This window comes from Haliaeetus albicilla, chromosome 2 (genome assembly GCF_947461875.1).
Source record: "Haliaeetus albicilla chromosome 2, bHalAlb1.1, whole genome shotgun sequence".
Classification (NCBI taxonomy): Eukaryota; Metazoa; Chordata; class Aves; order Accipitriformes; family Accipitridae; genus Haliaeetus; species Haliaeetus albicilla.
This window is the reverse complement of record NC_091484.1, coordinates 22,018,215-22,036,597: the sequence shown is the minus strand read 5'-3', so window position 1 is coordinate 22,036,597 and position 18,383 is coordinate 22,018,215.

Below are 18,383 nucleotides of genomic sequence, written 5' to 3'. Positions count from 1 at the left end.
CAACTTGTCTTTCTCCTCAAGCTTCTTGTCCTGTTGACAGCTCTTCTAGAGTACTGGCTGAGAACTGGGAGACATTAAGCTATAGAGAGGTGGAAAGCTAGAGAAGGAGGTGATTGACTTTAAGGGAAACGCATGAGGCAACTATGGAAGGGAGGGGGAAAAGGTATTCCGGATCAGATCTAGGAGAGAGGAGAAATCACTGTCTTAAGATAACAAATTGACGTCTGAAGATCTGTTGCATTAATGTTTGAGTCTTTTCCTCCTTCTAGGTGGCCTATCTCCTCTCTTCTGCTAGCTTTGTCAAAATCCTACCTTACAGAATCTCACTGAGGAGAAAGAAGTGTTTGTTCTGCTTTTCCTGTTCTGCAGGGTGCATGGAGGGTATCCTGATGGGTGAAGAACTGTTTCAGTTCCTACTGCAAGGAGTCAAAGACTTCACGTCTTGCATTATTCAAGGAAATTCCAGTAAAGTTTGTTAAGAATAGTTTACTAAGCTTTTCTAAAAATAGTTAGCAATTAAAGTGCTTAGCATAATATGCTAAGGCTATGTTTTAAAACCTACTGAAATTCTGAGAACCAAAATATCTTCTTGTGGATCACACAGAGTGTTATTACTGGATGTCTTAATTTCAGATCATCTTAGTGAGCTAAATGACACCTTAATTTTGGGAGCTGATAATCAACTTCTGCTTTTGGATAAGAAATTGAGAGATTTATGGATTTATGTTCAGTAACCGCTCAGGTAACTTTAGGCAGATTAAATTATATAGAAGTTGGCTCTGAAAGTCCTTATGACCAAATTTAACCAAGCAATCTTATGATTGCAATGCTGTCCAAAGAGAGGATATTTAGCAGTGCAGACCTGGAAAAAATAAGCTGAGCATGGGCTAATGGGCTAGTTTTTCCAGGCTGTGCAGAGGTATTTTCCTAACCTTCAGTGCATCTGAATGTAGGGAATGACAGATTTTACTAACAGAGGCATGTTTCTCTCTCCTGACACTGAAGTTTGAACATGAGCAACTGAGTTTTGTGTGCAGGTAATGGAATGCCTGCTCCACCTTCCAAAGGAGTGGAGCAGGTTGCACATAGGTCTCAGACAACATTCCACCTAAATTGTTACGTTGCACTGTGTTCACGCGTGCCTATTACAGGGCATTAAGGAAAGAGTGTGTGTAATCTGGAGCAAGAGAAATGGAAAGAGAAGCACAGGGTCAGGACTTGTAATTTACATCCTAAAGCCTTCCTCATTTAGTTTTCCTCTTCTATTTAATTTCCTATTTTCAGTCTTCAGTTCTGCTCCCACTGTAAAAATTGTGTGGCAATAATAGGTTCTTTGGCAGAATAAGCAGCCAGCAGTAACCAGGACAGGTTAGTATTTGTGTGTTGTTCTCAATATGTTTATTCTCAGCTTTATATTCTTTCTTTTTGGGCAAAGACCATTAGGGTTCAGTGCTTCTTTGAGGGCTGAAGGAATCTTAATTCCATATTCAAAAGTGCTATTGCTACTTGACCAGTAATAAGTAAAATCTAATTAAAGCCACTGGATATAAGTTGCTTTCTAAAGATTCCTCAGCCTTAAGCTGTGGCAGGGGTAGGGCAAGAGGGATGCCAAATGGAGGCAAATATGCCTGAGCTCTTCCTAATGCTGCTCTTTAGAAAGAGGATGTGTCGGTCTGCAATAGTGGTAGAGGGGAATTTGGGAAGGAGCAAGAATGCCTTCTTGTCACTTGGCTTTCCCAGGGGATGGGTTGTGGTATAGAGCTTCCTAGCCTGCACTGGAACTGAAATGTGGGTTGTCATTTCAGTGCGATCCCTCACCCAGGGCAATTAGCAGGTCTAAAGGCAGAGTGTCTCAGTTAAGGCAGGACACTGCTCTTTGGTGTCCAGGCTGGCTTTGGGACATCAGTTAATTGTTCTCATGGCAGCTAATGCTCTAAAGTGAAGTCTGGGCACTACAACAGTTATGTCTAATATGCCTCATTACATCAAGTAAATGGACGTAAGATGAAACACTTTCTGATGTAAGAGTCTCGAGTATTTCTTCCTGCTCTTTCATGCTGCGGTAAACAGCCAAAATCTATCAGTGGGTTCCTGCAAAAGAATATACACATATAATCCTGCAGTTAAACATAGTGTCTAAAGATAGATGCTAAGATGCACAAAGTCACTACACCCCCAAATCTCCTTTGAAATTAAAGGAACTGATCTGCTTACATACATTTAAGGATGTGATAGGAGGTTCATATCCTGTGCATGACTGGTTCTCAAACCTCAAGCAACAAACCCATGACCAAAGACATCCCTGGCTAGCTGAGTTAACACCTCTGCTTCTCTAGCTGGTCAGCTCTTAATATCTATTCCTTCTTCAAGAAAAGTGAAGTAGGTTGCACTGGGGGCAATCAGATTGCCTTCCAAATAGATAATATGGGCAGGATGTGATTAAGTATTTCTACAATAGAGCAAGAAGCAAAAAAATCTCTTGACTAAGAAATTATGAAGCGAGTATAGAGTTAGGATTCTCACATAACTTATCCATTACACTTCAATGTTAAAGCTGATGTTAATGCTTTCTTCCATGATGTGGTTCATTTTAAGTGAATGAACCACCCAGTGTAGGAACTGTAAGCTCACCCTGTGGCAAGAAAATGACTAAGTGAAACTGAGAGCCAAACTCCAACTATTTGTCAGGCATTGAAATAAAACACTTTCTTTTTTAGATCTTTTTTTCGGAATGATGTGATGGTATTAGTGCAAGCAGTAATTGCTGTTTAATATTCAGGGCAGTAGCTGAGCAGCACTGCTCGGCATATTTCATAACAATACCATATTAAAAAGCTGACGTGCAACTTGTGCAGGCACCATTTGCATGCCACGAAGTTAGATAACTCCCACCTACACTTGTTTTCCTAAATGCTGAAAGCCCCCAAATTTCTAACACATGCATGAATCAAACTTTATTACCCTGTGCCCTAAAGAGAACCTCTCCTTCCCTAGAAAAGAAATAACCCCCAAATCCCACTCTCTCTGATGTTAATGGGAACTTTATTAGACTGAAACTCACAGCAGTTTGCTAGTCAGCTGAGTGACAGAAATGTTCTTCCCTGAGCTCTTGGCTGTCATCAAAGCAAGACAAATCCTATCTTAAAGATAAGAGCTTATTCACTTGGGAGGAAGAAAGAAATGCTTGTACTTTAAACAAAAGACCACTTTGAATTTCTGTTGGCTTTTGGAAAGTGCTTTGAGCACCCAGAACGCTGCCGAGCCATTTCACAGCCGATTTCTCATTTTTTGGCCATGCACACTCATGTTCTATCTCTCTGCAAACTCCTTGTTTTTTCCACTTCTACTGCCTTATCTTTCTAAAGTGTATTATTATTTTCTATTAATTTTTCCTCGTCAGTTCCTCTCCATTCCATCTATAGACGTCCTGTTTCTATACATGACCTTTTCAGATTGTGCTTCCCTTTTCTTTTGCATTGAGTTCCTCTGTCCCAGGAAAAGTGCTTTCATGCACAGTTAGAGTTTATGAGTTTAATGAGAGCAAAATTGAGCAGTTTCAAACATGTAATGGAGTTTTTTTACAGTTTCTCTTCTCTAGAAACTGGTGATAAACCCTCTGCCTGTACCTAAAACTATCTTGCTATCTTTAGGAAAAACCTTCTATATGCAGTCCTTATATACATCAATAATTACCCCAATTTTTAGCTATGTTTTTGTGCGTAAACTACTATAGGTACACTCGACTCTCTATCTGCTTTATACTTTTTTATCTGTTTGTATGTATTTCTGGGTTTAACAGTCCATGGTTTCCACCTAAACAAGTTCCTTTATGCACAGGAATATGTCTAGTAATGTTAACCTTAGGAATATGTGTATATGCTTGTAGGACCAAATAAACATCTAGTAGTTTCACGAAGCTTTAAAAGGAAGGCATTATTTTTGTCATTCTTGTGACCAGACTTAGTGAAACTAAAACATTTAAGTGAAAAATGAGAAGTAAAAATTAGAAAAACAAAAAAACCACCACCCTAGGCCAGAGATTTTAAGTGTGACCCTTTGGTATATTTTATTCTGCTAAAAGAGGAAGTATGTCCAGATTACTGTACAGAAACTGCCCTGTAAGCAAGACAGGTTTTTTCACCAAAGTGGACTTTACCCAAGAAGTATTTATAATGCTCATTCTGCAAAGCCTGAGACAGCAGACCAACAGAGTTATGTACAGCTACAGCCTTCAATAAACAAATTTACAGTTATGGTATTATCAGTATGACTATCATCATCTCAGTAGACAGTCAATACCTCTCAGATTTTAGACTTATGTGGTTAACAATGTAGTACTAACAAGACACTAACTGTTTCCCAGATAATTTGCGTATGTGTCAAGTCCTTTGCCCCCAGTTACATTCAACAACATTTTCTCAACTTAAATGTACTGAACTCTAAGGAAATAATGTATATTGAAAGCACTGCCAATTCTAGACAGGTTGAAAATACTGGCATGTTGCTTCAGCAAAAGGGTTACTTAAAAGGGTGTTTTGACAAAAGCTGTGCAAAACTATTTGAAAGGAGTGCTGACATGGCTGCTGGCTGCTTCTTTAATCTTAAATGGCTGTGGAGTGAGTAGGTCCCTCTAGCCCTTGTTTCCTCTTCCTCCTCTCGGTTTTGCTTTAAGGATATTCTAATAGGAATACCACTAATGTCAAACATGTTATTCCTTCTGAACGACAAATACTTTTCTGAACAAAACATTTGTGGGGAATTCTGAGTAAGTGGATGAAAAAGTACTAAATCATGCAAATAAAAAATAAGGCAAGCAGAATTATGCAAGTGGCAAGAAAACCTGAAAAATTCAAATGACTACACCTTGTACTTTATTTTTTTTCCTCCATGCTTTAGCACATGACCACATAAGTGGGTATCACCTTTTAAAATACCTACAGTCCTTTCTCCCCAAACAATCTACACAAATCCAGCAGAATATACTGCAGAATCCACTCTTTAATTTTCTCTATTCAAATTTAATGAAGCTTGTGTATTCTGTTCTTTTAACTCACTCCTATCTGAAAGGTGCCATGTAATCTTTTCCATCTCTTTTACTGTTCCCTTGTCAAATTCCCATGCAGTTTAGGTTTGTTTTCTGAAATAATATAGATGGACCTCATGCAATGTATGGGATTCATTTTCAGTGGAATCTAGTTAAACGAGTCACTCTAACCTGAGAGGCTCTTTTTGAAGCTCCTGCTCAGGGCCTGTGCTGGCATGGCACCTCCTTTTTCAGCTTAGTCCCTTGCAAAGCCCCTTTTTGGCTCGCAGGGGGACGTAAAGTGTACCAGAGCCACACTCCAGGTGTGCGGTATCCAGCTGCTCAGAAACTTGGTGGTCTCTCACCCTGGCTGGGTACTTTGCAATTGCCCTACCAACAACAAACTCAGGGGAGATGCTTTTTTTAGGGGGGTTGGTGGGGGGTGGTTTGGATTTTTTGGCCATCAACCCATTTCAGGCGAGTGCAGACCCAGAGGCTGGGTGACGGGCGGGGCGGGGGGGACCCTGAGAACTGGTGTCCCTGAGCCCCAGCTCAGGTGGCAGGGAGGGCTGGGGGGGTGGGGGGTGGATGAGGGGGTCTCCCCCCCTCTTCCCGGGGGCAAAGGCGCCCGAAGCGCTTTTTGGGGGCGGGAAGCCAGCCCCCTCTTCTGGGCAACCGGCATGCTGCACTTTCTGCGAGCGAAGCCGAGAAAGGGCCGGCGGTGCTTCTCCTCAGCCCCGGGGTCGCGGGAAATCGGCGTTTTCTCCAAACCCCTCCCTGGGCTTAGCCGGTTTTATCTCCGTACACGGAGACATTTCTCTCGTCCGTGGTTGGAAGGGACCGTTAAAGTCACTTGTGGCTTTGCACGGCGGTAAACACTAGCTTTCGAGGAAAAAAAACCCAGCCTGTTTCATCAAGCAAAAGCTATCCTGAGAAGGATGGAAGTCAGAAATTCATTTGGCCCTGAAAGGGTAGAAGCGGGATGCTGGAGATGAGGCGAAGATGCATAAGAACAGCGTACGCTGACAAAAGGCCTTCAGATGCGTGAAATATCTTGTCAGCGTTCATTTGGTTGTCAGCCAAGCTAAACCACGGCACTGTTCTTGTTCTTAGAGTTTAGTTGAGCAATCCTGAACCATTGCACTGTAAAGAGAAGGAAAAAGAAATCTATGAAAGTTTAAAAAATAGTGTCTGACCCACTATAGGGCTGTATTTGAGCTACCTCTTGCAGAGGCTTTAAAAAAGAACAAGAAACACGATTTCCAGGTTTTTTGTCCAGGAGTGTTTCCTTCTTTCCAGGAAATAACACGCTGCAGGGGAAACTCCTTGTTTTGTGCAGCCATCTTTTTATCAGAGAAGGCATTTTTGTTAGCTGTAACACAGTGGACTGCAAGTTTTGGAAAACAAGGCTGAATGCAATAGGTCAAGTTCACGTGCATTACAGACATTAAAGGATTCTTTAGTTAGTGAAATGTAGATATGAAGCATATTGAGTCTCATCATAATTCATACCTATGTAGATTAACCTGGATAAAGAAATTCATTCAAGCAGGCATTGAGAGCATTATCTTTCTTCACCTAAGTATCAGAGAAAGATACTTCCTATGTAACAGTAGAGACCCCATTTTATTCCTTTTTATGCTGAGGTTGCATTCAGCTGTAATTTATTTACAATAAATGGTTCTGCAACTTTAAATCATACAGATTTTTATAGTGATGTATTTTGTATAATCTTATACTGGTGCATATTGACAGTAATAGAAGTGAGAGAACACAATTTATATAGACACTATGTACGTAAGAGATACAAGTTAAAAGGTAAGCAAACCATCAGCTTCAAAATCTAACCTTAGCTTTAGAAAATGAAGCTTTTCTATAGCTTAAACAAATGTTGATAATAATTTGTATTTGTAACTAAGAATTCTTAAACCTGATGAATAAAATTCCTAAAAGAAGCTACTTTGAGTTTAAAGAGACTGTAAACATAAAGTATTGACAGTTTGAGACACGTTATATTAAAGCTAATTATTTTGGTTGCAAAATGATGTGCTTGGTAGAGCTACTTAAAAGGGCAGAGGGGCTACTGTTCTAATGCTGTGTTGAACTCTGCCCTGCACTGCAGAAATGGGGAAGGAAATGCTCATGTCCTTCAGTCTGTGATATGGAAGCCTAAAAGCATCCCTCGTTATGGTGGGAAATCCCATCCGTTAGGTAGGGACCATAGAGCGGCCCAGGCAGCTGTGGGCTGCAACCTCTGTCACTGACTCTATGGGAGCTGGATTTGATTTTTGAGATATGTTTTGACTGGTAGTTCATTTAGGTAACACAGCCAATTCCCTTTCCAGCACACAGGAGAAACTCTTGAATCGTCATCTCGTGGCACTAAGCCCACAAAACTATGTCCCCTGTGGGGACAGACTTTGATTTTGAACTTATTAACACCTTATTAATGATTGGCATTGGTGCCAGGGTTGTGACTTCATTCGCACAAGCCTCTTTTGCTCAGGAATACCTCATGGAACTTCTCTTGAAACCCTCCTGCCCCGGGCAGCGTTACGTCTTGCCGCACGCCAGGAGGCCAGGGCAGATGTGGTGGGTGCTTCACTGCCAGAGTGAGGGCTGATGGAAAAGGTCCCTTCCTCCTGGCTCCACTGACTTCTTTCCTCTTGTTTACGGTAGAACTGTGCTGCAATTATCATGCATTTCCCAACTGGGTTCATGGTTATGCGTTGTTACTTCCTTGCTGGGAAATACTGTCTTGTTCTCTTTTGGCGATTGCCCTTGAGGAAGAGACACATGTATGCTATTAATGGGTGGTTATTTGGCTCCAAGCTGGTACCTGTTGCTGCACAATGGCGTTGACAGCTTAAGCCTCTCCCACACCGGGCAGCAGCTCTGCCAAAAGCTGGTGTCTGACCACGCGTGGCAGCAGATACTGTCTGTAAGCGTGGTGAGCATCCGGGCGAGTTACCACCAAGCCTTCGAGGTTCTGCGGATGCATTGGCCAGCGAAGGGATGCTGAGGCTCATTCATCCTGGGGTCATTTCAGGTTTTGGGAAGCTTTGGAAACCATCTGCACCTCTCTTTTGTTAATCGCTGTGTTGGCAGGGAATGCTCCTAGGACCTTCTTCAGGGACACAGGATTTAAAAGCCACTCTGTTGAGCTGTTAAAGGTGCAAAGTTACTGTGTTTCAGGATGGTGGCTAGATTTCAGGGGGGCTGGAAAAGGGACTCCCAAAGGTGGATTTTTTCCTGGAACAATGATTTAGCAATTGAGGTATCAGGTGAAGAGCAGAATAATTAACTTACTCCTGTACCATATAAAATATTGAATTTGAAGGCTACATATGAAGGCTGCAAAGTTAATAGGCCACACTTTACACAGTTCTGGGACAGAGACTGAGAGGTGGGGGCAGAAAGGCAGTTCAAGGACATTAATGCAAGAAGGGGGTTAGACAAATTAATAAACCATGGGCCCATATACAAATAGTAAATAAGTAATACATAGAGACCAAATTTTATTCCCTTTTATGCAGAAGTTGCATTCAGCTCTAATTTATTTGCAATAAATGGTACTGCAACTTTAAATATCTTACAGATTTTTCTAGTGAGGATATGTAAGGATCTGTGAATGGAGAGGTGCAGAGACATACATATACCTCTATCGGTAACTGGTTTCATAAATATCCATAGACGTGCTCCCGTTCAGAAGGTGGCAAAGAGCTCAAAGCTGCAGCCAGAAGCAGTGGGACGCGTCCCAAGCACCAGGTTACAGCCTTCAGAGGGAAGATCTCAGCTTCCAAAGGAGAAAGTCTTTCTCAGACATATGTTTGTTTTAAAAGTATTATCTGCCTGAGCCTCTATAAAGAACTAGGGCTGGTTGGTTTGTTTTTCTCCCAGCCTTTGGGACCTAAGCCTAGATTTTTTTAGCATGGTACAGGGAATGGGACCAGTTCTGCTCTGGTTAAAGCTAGTGTTTGCCTTTAAAAAGAGATTTCAAATGAAGCAAATAGTAACAAACACTAAAACGGGGATGTATAAGGGCCAAAGTAAGCTTACTTAATGTTCCTGTGACCTAAGCCATAAATGTAACCAAAACCTTTCTTCTTCCTAATTTTTGAAGACATAACTTATGATACATTTAGGGCTAATTAGAGAAACATTTTATTTTCTTGAACTGGTGGTGAAGTGTGAACTAGTTCCCTTGCATTTTGAATTCTGTTAGTTAATTCTGAAAGTCAATGAGAACAGATCACTCAGCATGAACACAGTAATGCTGTTGCTTTTTGAAGGGGGATCAGACTGCATTGGGTGTGTGGCAACACGTTTGGAAAAAGACAATGGTAGCTATGAAAGTGCAGGTGAGGCACAAAGTACAAAACCCAAGATGTGTCTCCAAGAACTGCTGCGACTGCAAGAGCAAGATACTAAACCAATACCTCAAAATCAGTTCATAACTGACTTTTGACCTGTATGCAGATCTCCCAGAGATTATTGTTAGGATCATTCTGATAGTGAGAATGAAAGCATCACAGCATTACAGCAAATTTATTATTTGTTCCCTAAATTCACAAGGTTAACAAATACAGCTGAGGGGCTGTTTAAGGATGGCAAGGTTGCCAGAAGTACAGAAAACAAAGCAGCAAATCAGTGGAGAAAAAAATGATAGTATGGGTAAATGGAAATCTGTCAGAAACTTTTCTATTTGATAGGTAAAGAGGAATTCAGCTAAGCATGTTTCATCAGACAGGTGCCATACAAAAAGACAATCAGGAAAGGGAGCTTTAAAAGAGTTGGGCAAGTCAGGAAAGTATGTTCTACAGATGTATTAGCAGTACCTACTAACAAAGCAGACTAAGCTAAGCAAGCCATGTGTTGGGAGAATTATGGCTGTGTTTTTATAGAGTGTTCTGCTTGCAACCTAAAAAAAAAAAAAGCAATAAAGACTTGAAAATATGTGTTTTTATTGATTGAAATCCTGTGTATTGGCCACTAGTGCAGAGTTACAATAAGCCTGAACTTTTCACATCTCATTCACAAGTGATGGGAGGGGATAGAAACCTGATGTTTCAGTTGTGGCTTGGTTCTACTCTATTGTATTTTATTATAATTGCACTGGTTTGAGAGTGAAATTACTGATGAAGTGGCGCATGATTCCCATGTCAGCATAAAACCTCTACAAACAAGGTTTTGGTCTCTAAAATACACACATCACAACATACTATCCTGTCATTTACATCTGACAAGACATATCCAGTGTTTTGGTTGGCCATCAAATACAAGGGAATAGCCAAATTTCCAATAGCTTCACTTTCCAAACTTTAAATGAGACTTCAAAAGCTGTAGAAATGCAATACAGGACCATGAAGTCCTATACATACAATATCAAATCTTTTGAGAAGGAAGAACTGTGGGTGCAATTATTGTTATGCTAACTGACATAGTTTCTGGAAATTGCTTGGGATTTGTTATGAAGACTTTAAAAATCTTTTCCATCTGTTCTTTCTCTGGGTTATTTTAGGGTGCATTTATAGAAATGCATCCACAATATATCGTGGCCACAATACATAGATAATATTTGGAATATGCATTTCCACTATAAAGCTATGTTTAAAGTAATATGAACACTGATTTCCCTAAAGAGGCATCCAAAGTAATGCTAGGACTGAGAGTGACTGAAGACTCAGACCAATAGTCTTGGCTAAATGATAGTCTGAGAAAAGAAAAATTCACTTGGTCATTAGTCTCAGAAGAGTGAACATTGTCTTCCTGTTCAATGCAGGTCTCAAGCCTGGGAAAGGACTGAGTTTTTCTTCACACAGGCATACTTCAGCAAAACAGGATCCAATCCATGGAAATACCCATCCTGCAAAAACTGATCATCTATCCCACAAAAATTAGGAGGCTGCACATCCTGTGGTAAGAACAGGATAATTATTACAGGTTAGTTATTAGCTAGCCAAGATGCTGACACTATGCAAAACACTCTCACTGCAGTAAGTCTTCGGCTGTGGACCAGTTAAGCACATGCTTTTCTGTTGCTGACCTGGTTATCCAAGAGATCAGGCACACCAGACCTTTTCTTCAGCTGCTTTTCAGAATGGAAGTGCTTATAACACTAATATGTAAGTGAGATACAGCAGTTCAAGTTGCAGATGAAAAAAATCCCCAGAGGACCAGGGCTCCAAGTCATGGTTTAGGCAGTAGGAGTGTGAGACACCTGGCCAGCAACCAAAGATGTCATCTTTAAGGGGAAGCAGTAGACCTCTTTCTGGAACAGCTATTGCATGTTAGGCACTGAATTTTGCAAGCATTGCTAATCCCATTGACAAAAACTGTACAGCAGGCTGAGGACTGATGCAGTCTCTAAAGTGCTATAGCCTCATCAGCAGGAAATTAACCTTGTGACGAGTGGTGAAGGAGTTGAAAGTAGAGACACTCAGCTGACAAATATGGAGAAATGATTGTTTTGTTTGTTGGGATGCTATCCATAAGCTACTGCTAAGTTTCCATCACAGAAGAAGGGAAAGTGGATGAGCTTGTAGCTGTTTGGTTTTCTCATAATTAAGGGCATTTGTACAGTTCTGAAGAGAGAGATGATTTTTTCTTCCCAGGTATGCCTTAAGTCTTGAAGAACCCTAATGTTCCGATGCACTGCTGAAGCTCCTGCAGAGCTGTGGTGCCAAGAGACTATCTGCATACCCTCAAGAAATTTTCAGAGTAGGAGTGGCAAGTTGGCACGAATCTTCCTCAGTTGATAGAGGATGAACATTGCTCCTCCTGTCTGGAGGACTTCTACAAGTAAAGCAATCATAAAATATAATTAGAAGCTGGCAGGATGTTGAAAATAATCACATTCTAGTCTATCATAGTTTGCTTTTACAAGGATGTGTATACGAGGAAAAAATTGCATTCCCTTGCCCTTGCTCTTAGGCACAGGACTAACATCCTCAAGCTACGGGCAGGATGTGTGCGGCTGCTCGGTCCTGTGAAAATGGCTCAGTTTCTCATCCTCAGCTTCCTCTTGTCCTCTGCCATCTCCAAATATAGTGTTGAAGCAAATTGTTATTTTTCTTTAGACACCAGATGCAAATCTAGGCATGCAGCCAACTTCATGTATCCTTGAACAGAAATAATAAGATAGACCTTCTGGGAAGAGCAAGCAAGGAGTTCAAAGGGCAGATATGCTTCCAGCTGCATTTATGTTATGCTTACACAAGCCTCAGCACCCACAGCAAAAATAAAAAAAACATTGGAAAGTAAAGTTAAGCCCAACTGCAGGTAGTTAGACTATCATCACAGAGGAGCAAACTGTTATTGATGCATTAATTACCGAAGAAATGCCAGCAGTCATCATTGTTTGCCAATCATGCTAATCACAGCAGTAAGTGCAGCAGCACATAGTGTGGAGGGTGATGCACCCCCAGAGTGTGTGAGGAGCATCCAGGCCCAGCAAATGGCCCTTGGGCTGCTGAGTTCACTCCACCCCATTGAACTGTGAATAAATATCATGTGTGGGCTGTGAAGAAAAGCAGACACCTCCTCTCTCCACTTGTAAGAGAAGCCCCATGGGACGGGTGAGGACTAGAGACTGCTGCTACCAGTTTCTCTGAAGAAATGAAGCACACAGAATGTTGTTAATAAATTGCTGTTGGTTTGAGCTGCTTATTGCTGAAACTGAAGGTGATAGAACTGCTTTTCCTGAAGAATGTAGCAACCAATATAAGGTCTGTCTTCTTTTTGTGCCAGCCTGGGAACTTGCTAGTGGAATTTCCTAATGCATTTCCTAATGCTTATTTATTTGTCCTTCTGGCACATCCATCAGGGTGGCTGGTAGAATTTAGGGACATGGTGAAATCTGTGAGTGCTGAAGGCATTGAAACAGATGTTTCTTGATGTGACTGGGGCTGCTAAAAAAGAAATGCCTAGAAAAGAAGGCTGGAAACCAAACTTTATCTCCACAAAGCTGTCGTATTGGCAGTCCTCAATGTTGCCTGTTGTGTGAGCTGGAGTTGTGCTACATTATAAGTCTGGATGGGTGGGAGGCCAAGCAAAGAACGTGGATCTGCAGATGAATAAGCTGGTGACCAAGTGGTTGTGGAGTACTGAGTAGCAACGGGATAGTGACCATGTCTGCATGGTAAGTGACAGGCTGAGAAGACAGTGGATAGGTACACAGTCACATGGAGGGTTTGGCAGGCACCTAGTGGCTTTTAGACATGTTGTTAGTAGTTAGTAGTAATTAGTAGAGGGTTGCAGAGGTAGCGGAGTCTCCATTGCAACAGCAAAACTGGTTTTGATAATGATTTGAAAGAGCTTTTTTTCCCCCCACATTGCTGACCCCTCTCACTGCATCAAAAGGCTTAGTTCTGAGGTTGTCCTGGCCCACACCTTTGCCAGCACTTTACTAGCTGATTTATTCAGTTGAGCCTCAGAAGGGAAATACACCTGGAGGACCACAAGGAAATATAGCGTATGATACCATCTGCAAGGCTGCTTAGCAGGAAGAGAAATGCTAACCAGTTTTGTTGCACACAAAGTCAAATGACCAGAACAGCACCCAATAGCAACTTACAGACACTTGCATCCTGCAGCATTGTTGTGCCCTACGCTGAAAGTAAATTCAGTATGACTAGTGAGGCAATAGGAGTGGCCACCAGAAAAAAGAAGTGACATTTGGGGAAGTCAGCTAGACTGTTCAAACTTGTAGCAGCTTGGTTTCCACTATGACAACCTCCATGACCACAAAACTACATCTTGTAAGACCCTGAACCAAAGAATAACAGCATAATTGCAATAACATTCTAAAAGCAAGGTGGGGTTTTTTTCCATCCTGAAAGACCTACTGACACATAGCTGAACCACACCAGACAAAAAAGCACAAACCCATAAGCAGTACATATTCCACATTAGATGTACACCAAGTGATTGTCACTGAATGCAGTACTTGTGTTGTTTCTATTTTATGAGCACAGGGCAAATATATCTAGCAGGGTCTGTTGATGTATTTGTGTTTGGATAGAATGTGTTGGGATATCGAACCTCTCTTAGTGATCAACCTTCTTTGTCAACAGGAAATTCAACTGTTCTTTAAGCATTAACACTACTACAGAGACCCATTTAGGTAACTGAAAACAAAACAATGTTCATTTGCACTCAAGGATAACATTTACTGAAATGACACCTGTCAGATTATCTGCTGTTTCTCAGTTGCAAAGTTTTGGTTGATGTATTGAACTCCAGATGGTAATTACATCTACAGCTCAGTGAATCTAGTGAAAGTTTAGTCAATCTGGATTGAATGGTGTGGTTTTATGTTCACAAGCGCGGTTGAGGCACCCCAGGGCTGTCAGGCCCCTCTGTGGAGCTGACAGCTATGCTCCATGGCTTTCCCTCTATCTCTGCACAGGCTCCTCAGTCGTATAGAAAGAGGACAGACCTGCAAGAACAGTTTTGTGCCTCCCCAAGTCCTGAGGTCTTCCTGTTTGAGGTCTGGCAACTCCTGCTGCCGTTCAGTGAAAGGATTAGGGAGCAGAGCAAGGTTTTGGATTAGGAGCCTAAAAGGAGAGCAAAAACATCAGTATCTGTATTTTGGCAGCCAAGGTCTGTAGCACCAGTTGTCCTTGACTGTTGTAAAGTTGCATTTTGGGTTTCACAGGATCCCCACTGATGGATCCCACTGAATGGAGCAAGCCCATGGACTGTTTCAGGCTCGGTGAGTTTATTTTGATCCTCCATGTCCAACTCAAGAACTCCAAACATAAGCAACTGGATCAAAGAGTGCCCATTGGTGATGAATACTGAGGACTTCAATCCTTCCAAGTCTTATTCTTCTTGTTACATCTCTGGGGCTGAAGAATCTGAATTACATATTTCTAGCAGCCACTTCTGACTAGCCTTTAGAAACACCCTGGTTCAGATTAGCCAATAATTTGACAGCACTGTTGTCTCTAGGAAGTTCTGCTGGCACCCATCCATTTGACAGAAGTTGACAAACCATAGCAGGTTTTTTCAGGGTCTTCTGTGCTTCAGATGCCTACATAAATTTTGGCAGGACTCAGATATGCGAGATCTGAATTCTGATGTGGAGTTTCACTTTTGTCTCTAAATCCTGCCCAACACTTTCACTGCTGAAGCTTTTAAGCCAGTTCTCCAGGTCTAGCTTTCTATGCCTTTCCAGCCTAAGGGTGCTGAAGTTGTCTGGGGCCTCCACAATTTGATTGCCCTCTTGAATCTCCTACATCTTCATGGTTTGGGCAAGGAAACTGAGTTTTCTTCTTTGCTCAAGAAACCCATAGGGTAAGGACTACTGTCACATGTGAAGCTTGTTGGTACTCTTTTGGGATTTGTCCTGGCTGAAGAGGACTTTGTCAGTTTTGTATACAAAAATATTTTAAATGCAAATCTATTTTTTTTGTCCTTTTTTTAAGGCATATACTAAAGAACCTCAAATCCTTTCATTCAGGAGAATGTAATGCACAAATTTATCTAAACGTGATAAAGTCAGGGACTATAAACATGGGAAATGCTGCAGTGAGAGCAACAGGGTTTTACTTTTAGGTTTTTAAATAAGGGGTTTGGGGTTATGTATTTGGACTATATGCTTATAACTTCCATGAAGTCTAATTAACCAGCCACTTGTAAGCTTTAACCCTTTCTAGATTAACTGTGCTTCACCCCATCATTTGCTGTGCAGGAAACCAGAACAAAATGTCACTGTGCAGACACAGGGTCTTGTTACAATGATTAGGCATAAAATAAATGTATTTGTTTTCCAGTGGTCAAAGTGGGGTTTGAAACTTTATATTACTTGTGGCCAAAAAATGTTTCTGAGAGGACTTTTGGTCACAAAGGGAGACTATGTACTCACATGGTTGGTATGGCCTGTATATACAATAGAGCATGCAATATAAGCTTTTCCTTAGCTTATTAAAGGTTCTCATGCATAAAATGCATTAATATTTTTTAGTTTAATAAAATTGAAAAACTTAAATGTAACTAAGAATTACATAGCCATTTTCTTGTTAAATGGCATATAATGATTTTTTAGTACCTTTTTTCTACAAAAATATATGCCAGCAATGAAATACAATATTATCAGATTAATATGAAAGGGTTGTTTAACATTACAAAACCAGTAAGAATCATTCCGATATTATGTTAAACCTTGTACAAGAGAAATTTTTGTATAATGAAATACAAAAATAACAAAGGTCTTTGATGGGTTTATAGATGGTACTTGTGCAATTGACTCTTTAAAATACGTGCTATGTTTGTTTGATAGCAGTAGCCCAGGCAGCTGCTCCCTTAGTTAGACACAAATCAGTACACCAGACAATTGCAGGGGAATTTTCTGAAATGACTCACTGGGAGAGCAGGGTGTTGAACGATGAGGTGGAAAGACAGGCAGCAGAGTCATCATTAAATTTTAAGCAAAAGGCAGATAAAATCCATGAAATTGCTGGTCTTCAGAAATAATTGTTAACCCAGTGTCGTGGTTTAACCCCAGCCAGCAACTAAGCACCACGCAGACACTCACTCACTCCCCCCATCCAGTGGGATGGGGGAGAAAATCAGGAAAAGAAGTAAAACTCCTGGGTTGAGATAAGAACAGTTTAATAGAAAAGAAAAGAAGAAACTAATAATGATAACACTAATAAAATGACAGCAGTAGTAATAAAAGGATTGGAATGTACAAATGATGCGCAGGGCAATTGCTCACCACCCACCGACCGACACCCAGCCAGTCCCCGATCGGCGATTCCCCACCCCCACTTCCCAGTTCCTAAACTAGATGGGACGTCACATGGTATGGAATACACTGTTGGCCAGTTTGGGTCAGGTGCCCTGGCTGGGCATGAGAAGCTGAAAAATCCTTGACTATAGTCTAAACACTACTGAGCAACAACTGAAAACATCAGTGTTATCAACATTCTTCTCATACTGAACTCAAAACATAGCACTGTACCAGCTACTAGGAAGACAGTTAACTCTATCCCAGCTGAAACCAGGACACCCAGACTATAGAATAATTTGTTTTAAATAAAATAGGTAGCTGTATTTTCCCTGGAGTCAGCAACTTGCACTGTCAGGCCAGGATTTTAGACTGAATTTTGGCATAAACTAAATGGAGACTTGAAAGTCACGGAAGTAAAATTCTGTAGATAAGCATAGCTACAATGAAAATCCTGAATAAATAAAAATATTAAAGTAACTGAATAATTATGATTAACTTAAAAAAAAATCTGTATTATTTATCTTCATGAGGTATGTTCAGTGGGCTGGCTGTTGGGCTTTGCCATCTTTGACCATCCTTCGCTAGAGAAGTGATTGCTCAGATTCCGTGAAATTAGACTTCAAAGCCAATGGCCTGAAAAAAACAGCTTTGCTAACAAGGAATTTTAAAAGGGTGTTCAAGAATTTGCTTGGGTAGTCTTGTAATCAGTGGCGTGATATATGATGTTTATGTCACACAGTGAATTTGCCATGTTTTCTTTGCTGCCAGAAGGCTCTTCCTTTATTCCGAGTGTTCTCATAATAACTAAAACCCTGTAATTTGAAAAAATAAGTACTGCCACTGCAAAGCATCAGGGATGCCAAGTATGAGATTCAAATCTGAAGCATACTACCACTGCTAGGGAAAGGAACTGACAACCAAGAAGGAGAAAGAATAGAATTAGGACGATTCATAGCCCATAACCACCAGAAGTTAAAAGACCAAACAGCACAATGTATGGATGGACATGGATTTAAACTTGGGTTTCTTTCTGATGATCACAAGAACAACCCATATCAAGTTCTCAGTATAGAAAATGGAGAGAAAATATATTCCCCTCACCTTGCTAAGATGCACCAGCTTAGCCTGCAAGGCTTATCCAGCCTGCACAGAGGGAGATTGCCGAAGGTGATGGACTGTGTTAGGCAGCGCTACTGTGCTAGCAGTGCGAAATTGGAGGGGCTGGCAGCAGGGAGGGCAGTGCTTTCTTTTCCTCGATGCCAAGATAGAGCTGGAGGAGCAGAGGCTGCTGAGCCAAGCCCTGCCGTGATGATGCAGGGCTGTGTTAATGGTAAGCAACATGGAAACATGGAAAGGAGCATGAGAAGCAAAACACAAACCCTTCCAAAGCCACCAGAGCAGCATCAATGAATGCCCCACCAGTAATGCCTGGTTGCACATGTTTTCCCCCAATAAAGCTCTTGGTGACAACTGACCTACCTGGCGACTGTCCTTCAGCAGGATACATCCTGCACCATCTGTCATCCCACCCAGTGAAGATCAGTTGTGGAGGACATATGGCTGTAAATTATTCTTTTTTTAACTCTAGGGTACTGTGGTGGGGCAAGAAGGTGACCCCAAGCC